This window comes from Octopus bimaculoides, chromosome 18 (assembly GCF_001194135.2).
Source record: "Octopus bimaculoides isolate UCB-OBI-ISO-001 chromosome 18, ASM119413v2, whole genome shotgun sequence".
Taxonomy (NCBI): Eukaryota; Metazoa; Mollusca; class Cephalopoda; order Octopoda; family Octopodidae; genus Octopus; species Octopus bimaculoides.
Window position 1 is genome coordinate 53,237,320 of NC_068998.1, and position 10,853 is coordinate 53,248,172.

The following is a 10,853-nucleotide window of genomic DNA, read 5'->3' on the forward strand; positions in this document are numbered from 1 at the left end:
CAATGATAAACTATAAGAGATGAGTTATGAAGATATTGACGTAAAAAAAACAAACAATCTAGCTGGAAACACTGTGTCGTTTTTCTGCACTATTCCTTTGTATAATTATTTATCAGTCGGTAGAATGTGATAGAATTGAATTAGTTTTATATAATACATTTATTGTAAAGATTTCAGCAGATCTAATTTCATAAGCGTCGGAGAAATTATTGGAAAGAGAGATTCAGTCTCGATAGAATCAACGACAGCATATTCCTGAATCTCCAACAAATTATATCAACTCCAAATTAAGGGGAGAATATAATGATATATTTGCGATTGTTTCTAGCTAATTTGGCGATCTCTTTGTCTGCTTTAACAAATTATCTTTCTTCTTTTTTTTACTGGATCTAAAATTTAATCCAATAACTTATGAGGATTTAAGGGGAAAACAAGTATTGAGATTGCAAATTGTGCCCACACTGAAGGTCGAGCTCTGCACATGAAATTATATTTGTTGGAATATAACAGGAAATTCTCCCCTACATTAATAGGTCTCGTTTATAAACGTTTATCCACCGCTGCTATTCATCCACCACCAAGCTAATAAGAGATTGCCTATAGGTCATTCGACTTTCTGAAAGGAACACATCTCCCTCAGTTCAAAGACTACTTTCGTATAAACTTCATGGACTGTTTTAAATACACATAGTATGAAAAAGAAGACCTAAGAAGTAGAAACGACTGACTGGAATGAGTTTCTGTACAGATAAACATACACACAAATATATATATATATATATATATATATATATATATACGACGGGCTTCCACATAGTTTCGTGTAGCATACCCATTCACAAGGCTTTGGTCTGTCCGAAGCTATAACAGAAGCTAACCGTTCAAGGTACCACGCAGGGGGACTCAACGACGAACCAAGTATTTTTGAATCGAACTTCTGACTATATAGCAACGCTTGTGCCTATAGATGCAGTTATTTTACGAAAGAACCCACGTCTTTAAGAATCACATGTAGTGTTAAGTAGTTTTAATAAATAATGAAGTCTTTTAATACAAACATACTCTGATGCATTGCATGCCTGAGAGGTGCTGCGTAACTGGAGACCTGTACATCCCTGTATATTCCGGAGTGGATATTATCATGCACATCTCCTTTCATTTGTACTTTTATTATTTTGAAGTTTTCCTCAAACTTTTTGTTTTGATGAGCAAGATGGACGATATGGTGTTTGTGTTACAACATCAATTTGCTTTCTATGCTCTATAAGTCTGTCACGCGTCGAGCGTCTGAATACGAAATGAGGGTTAAAGATATGATGACTTCCCAACTTTTCGGAAAATAAGTGAATATACTTCTAACCGCCAAAAAAATCATTGATAAAGTCTGCAAAAAATGTTGATTTGAAAGGCGATGATTTAACAGTAATTGCAGAAATTTATCCAAAAATATTTTACATTTCTTTTCAACTTTTTCCATTTTGATTGCAAAATCGACACCGTCCAGATTTGCAATCAATTCTGTTGTTTGGTATTGATAAAATAAGTATCAACAATAGACGCAAGTTACTTTTGCCTATTATTGATACTTTACTGTTTAGTAAATATATGGCCTTACTCGATTTCGTCTTGGGATTAGGCGAAAGAAATCAATATCATTAAATTATCAACAATGTTTGAAGATTTCAGCTGTGTATATTCTTTTACGTTATTTTATGAGATGTGAGCGTTGTAAGCCACAACTATCGAAAAACATTCTGTTTAATGGCATTGTTCTTAAAGGTATCAGCATGTGTATAGTATAGAAAAAGAGCAAGATAATGTTCCTTCCCGAGTCCTATAGAATCCGATGGCTGGTGTTCCGGTTTGCATGGCGTATTTATATGCCATGCAAGCGTATCTTTATGCCACTGGACGGAACGCCCGTGCATCCCAGGATTACTCATTTTTGCCAGCTGAGTGCGCTGGAGCGAAATGAAATGAAGTATTTTGCTTAAAATCATACGGCATCGCCTATTTTAGAAATCGAAACCACGGTCTTACGATCCCGAGTCCAACACCCTAACCACTAAACAACGCTCCTCTACGTTTATAATAAAACGTCATAAATTTCACAAACGCCCTAGAGAGATGTTTGGTGTTATCTTTGTCGTTTCGTAATGGATTTAGACTAATGACCAGAAAGGCTCCAAAAGGAAGCTTCTGAAATTTTCCGAACATCTGTAAGTAGAGGAAAGTTCTCGCAAGGCTGGAGACTTAAATCTAAGGTTTGCAAGTAGAGAATTTCGTCAAAGGTTGCCAAAAGACATTTACGGACATATTCTTGTGGATTGACTTGTGATAGTATTAGAATGGTTACTAGTTGGTACCTAAATCTCTATCAAACTACGATGATAATCAACCATTCCAGCCATGCCTAATGTCAGGATACTTAGATATCCATGTTTCATGTGCCCAAGGCTATAAAAAAAAGACAGCTTCCCAATCTACGTGCAGTGGGATTGAACAAGAAACTACATGGTTACAAATCAAACGTTTTTATTACACATACATCCTTGCACCTAAACACTACACTATGAATGGTATTCATAATTGTATTACACAGGGAATGAATTGACTGGAGTTGCTTTCACTGCTATTTTTGGCATTGAAAATGACCACATAAAGGACTCTAGAGCTTATTGATAAAAGTGTTGATATTGATACCTATTTCATATCCAACAAAGATTTTCTCATGGTGCAAGCATCAATGTCAATTTGCATATTTATAGTTTTCTCTATAATTATAAAGGTGAACAGTACTTTTTGCTTGAGAAGAATATATAAATATCTATATTTATGTATGCATCTCTGGAATTCTCTCTCTGTACCCACCACTCATTCTCTCTCTCTCTCTGTATATATATATATATATATATATATATATATATATATATATATATATACATACACATGTATATGTGCATATCTATATATATGGTCATATGCGCGTAAAAGTCTTTTATGAGAGACGTATGTTTGCGATTTGATATATATATGATCCAGAACTATACTATGAGGCAACGGGTTCTAAGTTTTATGTAGCTTCTAAGACGACAGGAGAGAAAACTTCTGCCGTTTTCTTTATCTATTCCTAATCGTGGCAATGATTGCAAGAAGCGGAGAAATAGTTTGTTTTCAGGACTTTCATAATCAATATTTTATGCCGTTATTATTGTTGATAAATTTGTCTACAAAAGATAAGAAATTCTTTCACTACTTCTAATAAATCACTAAATTTGATATAAAATTCCCAAAACAACTGTATATTTCTTCATCAGCTTTTGAATGTATTCTTAGAAAATAATATTTTAGCCATTTCCGTAAATAAATCCTCAGAGTTTCATTAAATATACTTACAATATATTGGGAATAGCTGCATATAATCATATCAATTTCTTTGATTTTAAATTATATTTACCTCGAAATATATTTTTCTGTGAAGATTGATTTAATTCATTTAAGATTTTTTATGTGTGGGTAGAATCTAAATCTGACAGACATGTTTTCTGAAGCGATATAACATTTTAAAACTTCTTTTAAATAAATACGAACTGATGAGTTAGTTTCACATTTAGTCACACTAATATGCATTACAGACTTATATAATCATTAAAACAAACTACAGCCGATATGCATAATTAAACTATTAAATGAAAATTTTGTTTTAATATTTTGTGAATATTGGAAAATATTTTATTTAATTCATACTTACGACAGAATTTAATTCTTCATAATAGTCAGCAATATTTTCAGCAGGACATGATTAGCGCTGGGAAATTAAAGAATAACGCTGAGTCTGTTTATTTTATTTTTGATCATTGACAATGAGATGAAAGCATAAAAAAAACCAGTGATGCGTTTATCCTTCTTAATTATAAAAATATTTTGGTTCAGTCAAATTGACAAATTGAGTAGAGATACGGAACACAGTTTTGCCATGTGGTAAGATATCCTGTTGGAAGCAGAAGCGTTCGTATATCGATGTTGAATACTTTACATACACATCCATTCATTGCAAGCGATCCATGGATGAGGATCCGACTATGATGTTTACGTATGAGTTTTAAATCTTCATATTTGAGATCTTATTTCGAAGTCAAATAAATTGCAGTAACCAATTTTAAAAACCTGTTTAAAATCGCAGCACAACATACAGGAAATACCAAATATGATATCTTTACGAAAGTAGATGTTAATACATCAATATACTAGATTAAGGAATAAGTTTTACCTCAACCTGTCGGAAGTTTAACTGCAATGAAATTGAAGATATTTCTGAATTCTGTAACAAAAAATATTACGATTCAAAGAAGAATTATATGAGCAGAATAAAAGCAAGAGTTCGATGACGAAACGTATGGAAGAAACACTTGATTTTTGCCAAGAATGGTCAAATTTCAATGTATTGTCAAACATGAATTGAGTATTAACTCAAACGTCGATGTTATTCAATGAGAAAACACAATTCAATTGAAAAATATTAACGAATTAAGAATCTGATAGAGAGAGTTATATGATATTGATGGATAGAAAATAAACACATTCTGTTTATCCGTGCCAGAAGACGATATATACGATGAAAGGATTAAAACTACAACCAACAAAAAGAGATGAAAAATGTTACAAATTTGTTGCACTTAAGCTGAAAAAGATGATGGATGGACAATTTTGAAAAGATAATAATTTTAAATGTAAATCTCGAGTTTTCTATGGCTTTGCAAAAATGAAAAAGTAAAGCATTCTAAGTATGATAGCGCAGAAAAGTTAAATGAATCTAAAACACTTCTTAAAAGAATGAACATAGCATTTACTTCACACACCAATGTAGTCATTAGAAACCCCAATTTTAAATAATTTAGTAATGAATGCCAAGATCTGAATTGAGACATAAGTGTGTGTCTATGTATGTGTGTATGTATACATACAAGTGTACGTGTGTATATATATATATATATATATATATATTGGGAAATGGGACATGAGTATATATTGGTTCGAATCTCTAGGTTCGTAATATGTATATATTTTCATTTAGTCACACCAATATAAATAATTAGTTTGAAAATAATATACGATTTGAAGAAAACGAGGACAAACTCGTCGACAGAAATTATTGATCATCTTTAGTAGATGATAAAATACAAAAGAATCAAGCAACTGCCGCATCGATTCAGTGACAGCGCATCTAGAAGTAAATAAACACTTAACGCACACATATATTGATGGGTGTGTGTATGCATACATACATATATATATATATATATATATATATATATATATATATATATATATATATGTGTGTGTGTGTGTGTGTGTGTGTGTGTGTAAATATATAATGTACGTGTATGTGTATGTATTTATCAATAAACATACGTACATACATATATAAGTAAAACACACGGACAGAGGCGCATCGCTATTCAACAATGAATTTACATCACTATTTGATCATGGGTAGCTACATACTTGTTAATACAGTCATCCATACATATTGCCATGTGGCTATTATTGATGTACGTGTATCGTTTTTGCAGGTCACTTATGCTTTATCTTAGCTTGTCTTTCTGCCTTTTCATTTTTTCGGTATCTCTCGACTCCTTCCTGCAAGCACACGCCCACACACGAATATAGACACATATGTACAGGCGTATGACTGTGTGCCTACTTGCAAACATACATGTGTGTGCATATATAAACCTATATATAGATTGCAAAGTTTACGACGCTGCAAATATTTATTTCACTATCGGAAACTTCGTTATCAGAAGAATTTAAAGCAAACTTTTCTTTTAATACACATAAGATCTTTTGAATTTTACGAGTAATATCCACATCAGAAAAATATGCTAGCCAAACATATTATAGGAGCTATTTTTGAAAATATTTATAATTCAATCTAAAAATGCGAAGTTCTTATGTAGAAGGATATTACAAACAAAATTATATGTAAATCAGTATTAAGCATATATATATATATATGCATTTAACATACATTTTTCTTGAATTTATTGACGGGCCGGTATTTATCACCTGATTCTTAAAACCACTGAATTTTCTAAGATGAAATGCTTTATAAAGTGTCTCCGCCCTAGTGGGTACTGCCTGTGGAAGTGTGACTGTACTTGGTTGAAGGAATATGACTCAAATGATTAGCTACGCTTCGTGTGAAACAAGATTTGAAGTATAGAAAAGAGTAATGAGTTTACCTGTGATTGAATCACCGCAATATTTGACAACAAACAGAAGCGTTCAACGAGCGATGCAGCAAACAAATCATGTGTAATGACCAATTGTTATTAGGTTTCTATGAAACTGCTTCGCGGCATTTCGTCCGTCATTACATTCTGAGTTGAGGTTCACTTTACCTTTCATCCGTTACAGAGTCGATAAAATAATTACTAGTTGAGCACTAGAGGTGGGGAGTCTATGCAATCGCCTTGTCCCTTCCTTCAGACTTACTGGCCTTCACCCAGAATTTGAAAAACTAGTATTAGATTTCTAAAAACCAGTAAGCACGCCGGACGAAATGCTTTGCGCTATCTCGTCCATATTTACGTTTTAAGTTCAAATTACCGAGATTAACTTTGCCTTTAATCCTTTCAGGGCTGATGATGTAAGTACCAGTTGCGCTCTGGGGTCGAAGTCATCGACTAGACCCTTATCAATATTTCCAGCCTTGAGCCAATATCATTTCCAGCATAGGGCGATCAACAATCCAAAGATTTCATTTTCATTACACCTGCGGCATTTTCCCGTAACAACATTTGATATACATTTTGGTTCTTTATACACAAATTAATTTCATTTTCTTTAGATAATAAAGATTTTGAAGGGTAAATTCTTGGAATAGAAACATCATTCCTCTATATGAAAATTCTATTTATTACTTAATTATCTCTTTCTATAGTCTGCATCTGTTTGTTAGTGTGTTGCTGCCTGGAAGCAAGCATCTGCTCATTTTTCTCTTAGTCTAAACTAGTAACAGCAGAGGACACTGACACACTGTCTCAACTCAATCACCTTTATTTATTATATTAAATTATTTAACTCACAAATTCATAATGCAGACGAACTGACAAAATACGGAGATAAAGGTTGAAAACCATTTATTTTTATTGTGTCGGCGAGCTGGCAGAATCGTTTAATACGCCGGGCAAAATGCTGGCATTTCGTGTGTATTTACCTTCAGATACTGCCGAAGTCGTCTTTGCTTTTCATCATTCGGATCGATAAAATAAGTACTGGGGCCAATGTAAGCGTTTTATCCCCTCCTCTGAAATTGATGGCCTTGTGATAAAATTTGAAAAACCAATCCATCTACCAGGGCTGATAGAATAAACATTAGCGAAATTCTTCAACTGAAACATTTGTAATTAACATAGTAGTTAGTATTTAACAAGAAGTCAGTATTTAACTGGTCTTCTCCTTTGTCTATTTGTAGAATAAGAAAAAAGAACAAAGCGTTTGTATTTCGTGTTACTACTTCGGCAATGGTTTTCAGCGAAGTAAAATAAGCTCACAAAATTTTACGCGTTTCAAAGAATTCTCTTACAATATTAGATATTGTTGCAAAAAATTTACAGCTTTCATGTTGAGCCATTTCATTGCTGTAATCGAAAAATGAGATTATGCAATAGGAAATGGTTATAATAATAATAGTGAGAACGACACTGGCGGAGAGAAAATGCCAATAGTTTAATGGTGAGGTAAATGCTGATCATAAAGAGTTTCTTCGAACGATCTTTTTTTTTTTTAAATATACTTACTTTGTTCAGAATTACTACTTTCAAAATATTCTCTCTAGGCATTTTAAGAAATTTTAAAATAATAAAAGGTTTTAAATGACAGATACGTTACTTTAGTTACAGGCGAATTTATGAGCGCTTTTATTTCATATATATATATATATATATAGACAAATGTACGTACACAGTGGTTAACAGATTTTCTCAACGTTTTCTAAGTTGCACATTTTATTAATATGTTATTAATATGCAGAGGATATATCCCAAGGTTTTAAATTCTAAACGTCTGTGTCAGACATGTAACGTGCTGCTTTCACAAAATCAAGTTAGCTTTTGTTTACTAGGAAATAACACTTGGGAAAGAGAACGAAAAAAGAAATTACTTTGCTACACAAAGATACCGCAAACTCTATGTTCAGGTATCCAATGCGTGAAGTAAATCACTTCGCTGTTTTCTGTTACGGGATCAAGAAAATAATAGCCAGTCGAAAAGAGGCACTCAATGTATGATATAAGTTATACACAATATATATGTAAAAAGGAACAAGAGTAATCACTCTCTCATACTTTCTTTCTCTCTCTCTCTCTCTCTCTCTCTCTCTCTCTCTCTCTCTCTCTCTCTCTCTCTCTCTCTCTAGATTTATATGTGTGTTTGAAGCGTTGTACTGATATTGTATATTGAGTAAAAGCAGGCTGACAGAATCTTGCATAATTCTTTATTATTAGCACTTTCATTCGTTTATCGAATTCGTGAAGACAAAATCAAAATGATTTTGGCTTCGCGAGTTCGATAAACGAACGGAAGCGATAATAAAGAATTATCCAAAATTCTGAAAGCCTCGTTTTCTGAGCACATACATGTATGTATAGGGTTACATCAAGAAGAAAGGTGATCTTTAAGTCTACAATTTCAATGAATGCAATCAAATCTGCGACATTCGTATCATCATTATCCAAACGTTTGAGAATCAACTGTAGAAATTATGGACTCTGGCATGTCATACCATATTTCATATAACTTTACTGCTGTGTTCTATCTGAAGAAATCCCGAAAATTTGATATATGTGCCCTAACACTAATGAACCGAATTCTCAGCAGACTGCTTGAAATAATAAATATCCTGCCTATTTTATGCCACGTCGATGTACAAGTATTAGAAAAGGAACTGAAAGATATTTTTATAGTTAATTGATACTCAATTTTGGCCCAATGATTTACGCCCTCAGAAATAATAGAATATGCACCTAATTTTTGTGAGTATTTTGTGGAGGGTAGAATGCCAGAATTTAATGCCATTAAAACAATAAAATGGGTGATTTTCCATGAACTTCTGTCGCTAATGTTGCAGTTGCTGCTGTATATACTTCCAACTTTGCTACTTCAGATAATTCTCTCAAGAGCTGTCATAAATTTATTGAATTGATATCAAGAAACGGATCCTTCTCCGGGGTAATTTTTTATTCAAGTGTTTAAATTACATGCGCGTCTCCACGGTGTACTTACGTGATTATCTTAAAACTGTACGCAAGGGAAGGTTCAGAATATTTTGTAAGATGGAAATTGCTTAAAGTACTATAAAAATTTACTTTTTTGATGGATGATTCTTTTTAATGATATATAGAACATCTGAGTTATTTGTCTACAACGTTACATGCTTTGTTTTCTTCGATATAAGGCGAAAACTTAATTGATTATTTCTTACATATTCATGTCATGAGTAAAGTTCTTTTCAGGAAGATTACAGAATACAATTCAATAGCGAGAGAATTGTATTCTGTAATATTTTTGTAGATAAACGCAAGATGCATGCTAAGAAGCTAGCTATCTAACTTCATAGTTCAAGGTTCAGTTTTACGGTGTGCTACCTTGGGCACCTATAGCCCCGGGACAACCAAAGGCTTGTGAGTGAATTTGATAGACAGAAACTGAAATATGTACGTATATATACATGTGTATGTGTATGCTCGCGCGCATGAATGCGTTTATACGTGTGTGTGTGTTTGCCCATTATCCCTTCACAAGTAGTATTGATGTGTTTACGTTCTCATAAACTAATGGTTAGCTACAGGAGATCGATAGAATAAGTACGACGCTTTAAAAAGAAATAAGCACTGGGGTCGATTCACTAGACTAAAATTCATGAAGGCGGTGCCTCCGCATGGCTTCAGGCTAATAAGTAAATGATAAAGGGATAAAATGTATACTTTGACGATGTACTCCCGAAGCAAGTTTACCTTTATTACTACTTCAATGTTTATTATCCATGTTTTCTTTTAAGCATTGCTACAACTTCAATCGTCTGCTTCTACTGTAGTTTGAAGTTAGTGAATTGTGTCACAGTAATCTCTTTTCAATATAATTATGGTTTCCAATATTACGTAATTTAATTTTGAGCTTCCCAGAAGAAATCTACAAACCTCGGTGCAAGGCCAAAAACAATTGACGCTGCAGGTGATGCTGTTGAACGCAATATACTAGTATTTGATGAATCAATCTAACAGAATTAATTTAATATTTTTATGTTTCTCTAAAATATATTCTTCTGTCTTACATCATTATCAATTCACACCATAAAAAATATTCATTGGAACATTCACCGATTTTTCTAGATAATTAGTTTATGATTTCGTAAATCATTTCGTTAGAATTACAACACTTATTTCTACCTCGAATAAGAAAAAAGTGAAGTGGTGGAAAAACGTTTTATTGATTTCAAGTAATTACTAAATTAAAGGTAATATTATCAGAATTTGTGTATAAAAATATATTTCGAAATTACAATTCAAAATAAATTTGTATGAGAAGTTACAATTTCTGAAATTTGATTTTATATGGGTAGATATAGATGTTATGTAATTTAGACTGGATTATGTTTTTAGGTGTCTGAGTCATGTAGCGAAGAAAGGAAGTCAAATCTCGATGCAAATTGCTAAACCTTTTCTGAGATAGTGCTAATGCATCTAATCAATATTTTCATAATCCACAGGAGTTGTTTTTCCTGCCTCCAAAATGGGAAACGGAATATAATCTCTCTAAAATGAAAACAAACAAAGCAAAGAGGTCTGTAA